Source organism: Felis catus, chromosome A1 (genome assembly GCF_018350175.1).
Source record: "Felis catus isolate Fca126 chromosome A1, F.catus_Fca126_mat1.0, whole genome shotgun sequence".
Lineage (NCBI taxonomy): Eukaryota > Metazoa > Chordata > Mammalia > Carnivora > Felidae > Felis > Felis catus.
Window position 1 is genome coordinate 104,880,202 of NC_058368.1, and position 7,669 is coordinate 104,887,870.

Below are 7,669 nucleotides of genomic sequence, written 5' to 3' on the forward strand. Positions count from 1 at the left end.
GTGATCGTGGTCAAGGTAATTCGTTTCACTTGACTCTGGTTTATTCACACCAAAAGAAAACATACTGCTACTGTTCTTCCTCATAGAATTGGCAGAACATGTGATGTGTAATATTTGAAAACTCCAAATATTGGAAAATAATATAAAACAGCTTTAAGAGTTACTGAAATAGTTGGTGGAAACTCACATTTACCAAAATTATCATTGTAGAAGGATTAAGAAGGAAGAGATCTATAGGTGCAATTTTCCACAATTAGCAGAATGACATAAAGCACATCGCTGGGCTGACTGGTCATTCCATAGATTCTTACAGGATGGTGTCATGGATGTAACCATGAAGAGGAAAAATCAGTATTTCAAATCCTGATTTAAACTGCTCAGCCGAAGAACCTTCTGGGCTGTTTAAATCCCTTTACCTTCTCCCATATGAGTAACATCTGGGGTTTCCAGCAGATGACCACGTTAAAGAAATAATGACAGGGGGAAAAAATGTCCACGTGATAATCTCTGGAAAAGCCCTAACCTTTTTGGAATAATGTTGCTATAAAAATGGCAAGTACTTTTTTAATATAGGCATCATCTCCTGTAAGTCAAATACTCCTTTTTAAATAAATTAATGAGCTTTATTTTTTAGAGCAATTTTAGGTTGACAGCAAAATTGAGGAGAAAGTACAGAGTTCCCATATACTTCCTGCCCTTCCACGTACACGACCCCAATATTGACATCCTGCACCAAAGTGGTACCTTTGTCACAACTGACAAACGTACACTCACACCTCATTATGACTCAAAGTCAATAGTGTATATTAGGGTCCACTCTTGATGATGTACATTCTCTGGGTTTGGCTAATGTTTAATGACATGTATCCACGATTGTATTATTATATAGAATAGTTTTGCTGGCCCCAAACCCTCTGTGCTCTATCTCATTCTTCCCTCCCCACTAACCCCTGGAAACCACAGATTCTTTTATTGTCTCCGTAGTTTTGCCTTTTCTACGATACATATAGCTGAAATCATACAGCGTGTAGCTTTTTCAGATTGGCTTCTTTCACTTAGTAATATGAATTTGAGTTTTCTTTTCATGGCTTGACAGGCCGTTTTCTTTCAGCACTGAAGAATATTCCATTGCCTGGGTGTACCACTGTGGATCCATCCACCTGCTGAAGAACATCTTGGGTGTTTCCAAGGTTTGTCAGTTATGAATAAACATCTGTGGTGCAGGCTGTTGTGTGGAAATAAGTTTCCGATTTATTTGGGTAAATGCCAAGGAGTGTAATCGCTGGATCGTATGGCGAGTATGTTTGGGTCTGTAAGAAACCAACAACCTATCTTTGAAAGTGCCTGTATCATTTCGAATTGTCACCAGCAATGCATGACAGTCACTGCTATTCCACATTCTCACCAGTATTGGGTGTTGTCAGTGTTCCAGATTTAGGCTACTCTCGTAGGGGTGTTATCTGCAATTCCCCAATGACATAGGATGTCGAACATCATTTCATATCTGAGTATCTTCTTTGGTGAGGTATCTGTTAAGGGTCTTTGGTCCATTTCTTAATCAATTATTTTCTTCCTGTTTAAAGAGTTCTTTGCATGTTTTGAATGACAGTCCTTTGCCAGATGGGTCTCTCATCAGTGATCTCTTTCACAGATGATGTATCTAAAAAGTTTTCATTATATGCACGGTCACGTGGAGCTTTTTTCTATACTATCTTCTACGGGTTTTATAGTCTTGCATTTAAGTTTGGGTCTATGATCCATTTTGAATTAATTTTGGAGAAGGTCACACGGTCTGTATTTTTTTTTACATGGCTGTCCAGTTTTTTCCAGATTTGTTGAAAAGACTCTTTGCTCCATTATATTGCCTTTGTTCCTTCCTCAAAGGTCAGTTGACTACATCTATGTGGGTCTTTCTGGCTCTTTATTCTGTTCCAATTAATTTCTTTGTCTATTTCACCAACTTTCTCTGTTTAATCTGTGGTTTAATGTGTGACATTAATTGGGGGAAATTCTCAGTCATTATTGTTTAACACCTGTTTCTGTTCCTTTTTCTGGTTTCCTTTCCTTCTGCTCTTCCTATTCCATGTGTTTACATCTTTTATAGTTCTCCCACGGTTCTTGGATACTTTGTTGTGGTTTTTCTTCTGTCTTTTTTCTCTTTTCTTTTCAGTTATAGGAGTTTCTATCGTCCTGTCCTCAGTCTCAGAGATTCTTTCCTTTGCTGTGTCCAATGTATGAGCCCACCAGGCATAGTGACCGTGATTTTTGCCACTTCTTTTTTGTTCTCAGAATTCCCATCTCTCTGCTTAACATTATCCACCTGTTCTTACATGTTGTCTACTGTTCCATTAAATCCCTTAGCATGTTAATTACAGGTTTTTTTTAAGTTCTGGTCTGGTAATTCCAACATTTGTGCCATATCTGACTCTAGTTCTGATGCTTTCTCCATCTTTTCAAGCTTTGTTTTTGCTTTATGCTATGCCTTATAAATTTTTGTTGAAAGGTGGATGTGATGTATTAGGTAAAAAAGAACCAGGGTAATGTAGTGGTGAGTGTGGGGGAGGGAAGCATTCTGTGGTCCAGTGATTGGTCTCAGCTTTTCAGGAGCACGTGTCCTTGGGCTGTGATCTTCACAGGTGCTTCTTGGGTTTTTTTTTTTTGCCCCTCCTTTTAGGCGGGATAGGATGGCTAGAGGGAGTAGAGGTGGGTATGTCCCTCCTCCCAAGTCAGGTCGCCTCTGAAGAAAGCCCAGCAGGTTAGGCTTTGGTTAACGAGTTTCCTCTGGGGTCGGGCCTTGTTAAGAGTAAAGTGCTCTGGTGCATTCCAACATGGTTCCACTCGCTCTCATTTGCCCTCTTTACTAGGGGGTTTTCTCTGAGGCTCCCTGACAAAAACGGGTTGGAGCTCCTGGAGGTGAAACTCACAACAACTTGGGAACTGTGTATGATTGGGTCCTCCTGGAGTTTTTAACTCTCAGGCTGGTCGACACTGAGCCTCCAGCAATTTGCTCATTGCTGTTCAGGTCCACACAAGTTCCTGCAAGGGTTTCTGCTCTGGTAAGTTGTGATTCTCTTTATCCACCTGTATTGTCAGCTTGGGGAGCAGTGGTTTGCCCTGTGACCTCACTTCTCTGACAGATCTAAAAAGAGTTGACTTCTCAGTGTATTCCTCTTTCCAGTGGTTATTAGGGTGGAGCAGTGATTTCAAAGCTCCTTACATGTTGGACTCAAAACCGGAGGTCTGAACTATCATTTTTATGTCAAAGAGATGATGACTTCTGAAAATTAGGAGTGAGAAACTGCATTGCAGAATAAACATCAGATTCTTTCTTCTCCATTAAGCAAAAGACCTTTACTCCTTGGTTCAAAACTGATAAATAGATAAAAAAAAAAAAAGAGGTGGTAGGTATATACAGTGAAATACTACTGGGCGATCAAAAAAGAATGAAATAGTGCCGTTTGCAACAATGTGGAGGAACTGGAGTGTCTTATGCTAAACAAGGCAAGTCAGAGAAAGACAAATACTACAGGATTTCACTTATATGTGACATTTAAGAAACACAACAGATGAACATAGGGGAAGGGAAGGAAAAAATAGGATAAAAACAGAGGGAGGCAAACCATAAGAGACTTTTAAATACGGAGAACAAACTGAGGGTTGCTGGAGGGGAGATGGGTGGGCTAAAATGGTGATGGGCATGAAGGACGGCACTTGTTGGGATGAGCACTGGGTGTTCTATGTCAGTCTTGAACCAATAGGTTCTACTTATAGGTTCTACACTGTATGTTAACTTGAATTTAAATAAATAAATTTTAAAAATAAATTAAAAAATACACACTCAGAAGGGCCTACTTTATATTACTGGAAATATTCAATGATTAGCATTTCAGCTGATTTCTTTCTTTTTTTCTAAATTTTTTTTAATTTTTATTTATTTTTGAGAGAGAGAGAGAGAGAGACAGAGACAGAGCACCAACGGGGGAGGGGCAGAGAGGCAGAGACCCAGAATTCAGAAGCAGCCTCTAGGCTCTGATCTGTCAACACAGAGCTTGATGTGGGGCTTGAACTCCCAAACCACGAGATCATGACCTGAGCTAAAGTCAGAGGCTTAACTGACTGAGCCACCCAGGCACCCCTCAGCTGATTTCTTTTAATAGAAGACATGTGCATTTTGAAAGTTCAATTTTTTCTTTATATCATGTTTTTTCCCATATATGGTGCAGTGTAGAATATTGTAGAGTAAAAAAAAAAAAAAAAAAATTACCCTTGCCCTTGGAGAGCTTCCAGTCCAAACGGAACTCTTAACTGTTTTTGTACGTGATGGCAAAGCCGCGAGGAAAAGTATGAATATCTTTTGTTGGTACTTGCTAGTCTTAGAATCCATAAAGTTCTCAAATGTCAAAATGCAATGATGCATCTTCAGAATAAAAATAGTCATTAAAGTAAATGTAAGCGGGCATTTTTTCACTGCTTGGGTCTGGTGCTTCTTCCCTTGAAAGAATCTAAAGTTCATTTCAACAGCCCAATTCTATGCTTTTTCTTTTTCTTTTTTTTTCCTTCTGTTTTTCTCATCCAAACATGTATGGATGAATGGCCGAATCCTTTCCTGTCGACACATTGCTGGGCCATAAATCACGTTCTATTTTAAGCGGCAAGTGATTTCATTTATCTCTGATCAAGGCACCCAAATAGTTGCATAAATTGTTAAGACAAACTCAAAAGAAATAGAGGTTGGATACTGCTGGTAACCTTTTATTTCTTTGCAACTATTTTCAGATACCTTGTTCACTGGTCTCATGACTTTTCAATACTTGCTATCATCTCTGCTCCTGCTATCAGAGAATGTTTTGCCCAGATTCCTCATCATATGTGATCCATCTTAAGTTTTTTTTTTTTAAGTATTTCCAGGGCTTAAATGGAAGTGGAGTATGGTCATTTATCACTTTTGAAAGCTAAGGATTTTTTCACAGTCCTTCAACACATCAATGAGGTGGGGCTAGGCTTTAAAACAAGCAGTCCATAGCTCAGAGCTTACACTGGAGTGTGACACATTATCAAGTCTGCACAGATAACACCCCATGGCTTTGTTATTTGTTTTTTTTTTCTTCATAAAGTTTCTGTGCAACAGCCAAAATGCAGCACGTCTAAGTTCATGATAGCTTGACATTTTTCATAGAGGGCTTGGAGTTCTCCTAGATGAAAGCTTCCATCAGAAATCAAATGAGTTCCACAAGAAGTGGAATTTGGCCTCAGTACATGTTCAGAAAGGAGTAGGAATTCTTCCAAGTTTGGAATGAGGCATCTAAGCCCCCTGCCATAGATTTATATTCAATCAGAGGCAAAACTCCACGTGAATAAGCAACCCAATTTAAAAAGGCACCCCGTGAACATCTAAAGAGTGTTCTCTAACCCAGCAAACATTCACGTGTGTGGATGTCCATGTCAGAAACGTGTGAGACAGGTAAACCGCATTTGGCCTTGGGCCTCAGCTCAGGTCAATTCTGGCTTAGCTACAAGCACGTACGTCTGAACTGAAATGAATTATAAAGAGATGCTTGGATCTGAAGAGTTTCTTAGATGTCTGGCTTTGTTATGTTTCCAAATTTTTTTTAACTTAAAATGTCAGTAAGAATATTTTATTCGCTCAGAGTCCCAAGTGCTAATATAATCAATAATGCATTATTTTTTGTGTGTACAATACATAGGGACTAATTTCCAATTTCATTATGTTTCATCAGGGATACACAGATACACCTTTGATGGCTTTTATATGTTACAGGTTTAGCTATGAAGAAATAATATGGATATGCTGATAAAATCTTTTTCTTCCACATTCTTTTAATTGAGGTATAATTGACATATAACATTGTATTACTTTCAGGTGTGCAACATAATGACTCAGTGTTTGTGTATGTTTTGAAATGATCACTGCAAATCTCGTTGACGTCCATCACATGTTTTCGAATAAGTTTTAAGATCTCCTCTCTTGACAACTTTCAAATAAATAACAGTATTATTAACCATAGTCACCATGCTGTACATTAGATCCCCATGACTCATATATTTTATAACTGGAAGTTTGTACCTTTTTACCCACTTCTGGCAACCACCGATCTGATATCTGTATTTATGAGCTTGTTTTTTTTTTACCAACGTTGGTGGGGGGAGAGGGTAGATTCTACATATAAGTGAGATCATATAGTTTTTGTTTTCTTCTTTCTGACTTTTTCACTTAGTATAATGAGACTTCTCTAAAATGACAAGAATGCTTTTTTTTTTATGGCTGAGTAACAATCCATTGTGAATATATACCACATTTTTTTTATCCATTTATTCATCATTGACACTTAGATTGTTTCCAGGTTTTGGCTATGGTAAGTAATGCTGCATTGAACATGGGGCACATACTTTTTTTTAACTTTTTTGAGCAAGTTCCATATTCTTTTTTTTTTAAATATATTTAATTTATTGTCAAATTGGTTTCCATACAACACCCAGTGCTCATCCCAACAGGTGCCCTCCTCAATGCCCGTCACCCACTTTCCGCTCTCCCCCACCCCCCATCAACCCTCAGTTTGTTCTCAGTATTCAAGAGTCTCTTATGGTTTGCCTCCTTCCCTCTTTGTAACTTTTTTTTTCCCCTTTCCCTTCCCCCCCGATCCTCTATTAAGTTTCTCAGGATCCACATAAGAATGAAAATAATGGCTACACCAATTTATGTTCCTGCTAACAGTGCACAAGGACTACTTTTTCTCCATATCTTCACCAACACTTATTTCTTACCTTTATTGATAATAGCCATTCTGGCAGATGGGAGATGATATCTCATTGTGGATTTGGTTTGCATTTTCTTGATGATTCGTGATGTTGACCACGTTTTCATGTGCCTGTTGCCCATTTAAATGTCATCTTTGGGAAAATGTCTTTTGAGGTCCTCTGTCCATTTATTTAAACAAATTTGTTTGTTTTTTGCATTTGAGTTGTATGAGTTCTTGATATATTTTGGGCATTAACATCTTGTCAAATACATGATTTGAAAATATTTTACTCTGGTAAGTTGCCTTTGCATTTTGTTATGGTGTTCGTATTTTATGGAAGTGTATTGTCTAATGTCTGATGGACTTCCATTTGTTTATTTTTGGTTTTGTTGCCTTGGCATTTGGTACCAAATACAAAAAATTATTGCCAAGACCCATGTCAGGAGAAGCTTATTTCCTGTTTTCTTCTAGGAGTTTTATGGCATCAGGTCTAAGACTCACATCTTCAATCCATTTTGAGTTAATTTTTGTATATGGTGTAACAAAGTGGCCAAGTTTCATTCTTTTGCATGTGGCTGTCCAGTTCCCCTGACACCATTTGTTAAAGAGGCTGTCTTTTCCCTGTTGTATATTATTGTCTCCTTTGTTGTAAATTAATTGACCGTACATGTGTGGTTTATTTCTGGCCTCTCTATTCTGTTGAATTAATCTGTGTCTGTTTTTATGCCCATACCATATTGTTTTGATGACTATAGCTTTGTAGTATAATTTGAAATCAGCACATGTATTGCTTCTAGCTTTGTTCTTCTTTATCAAGATTGCTTTGGCTATTCAGAGTTTTTGGGAGTTGCATAGGAATTTTTGGATTGTTCTATTTCTGCGAAAAATGCCATTGGAATTTTGATAGGGAT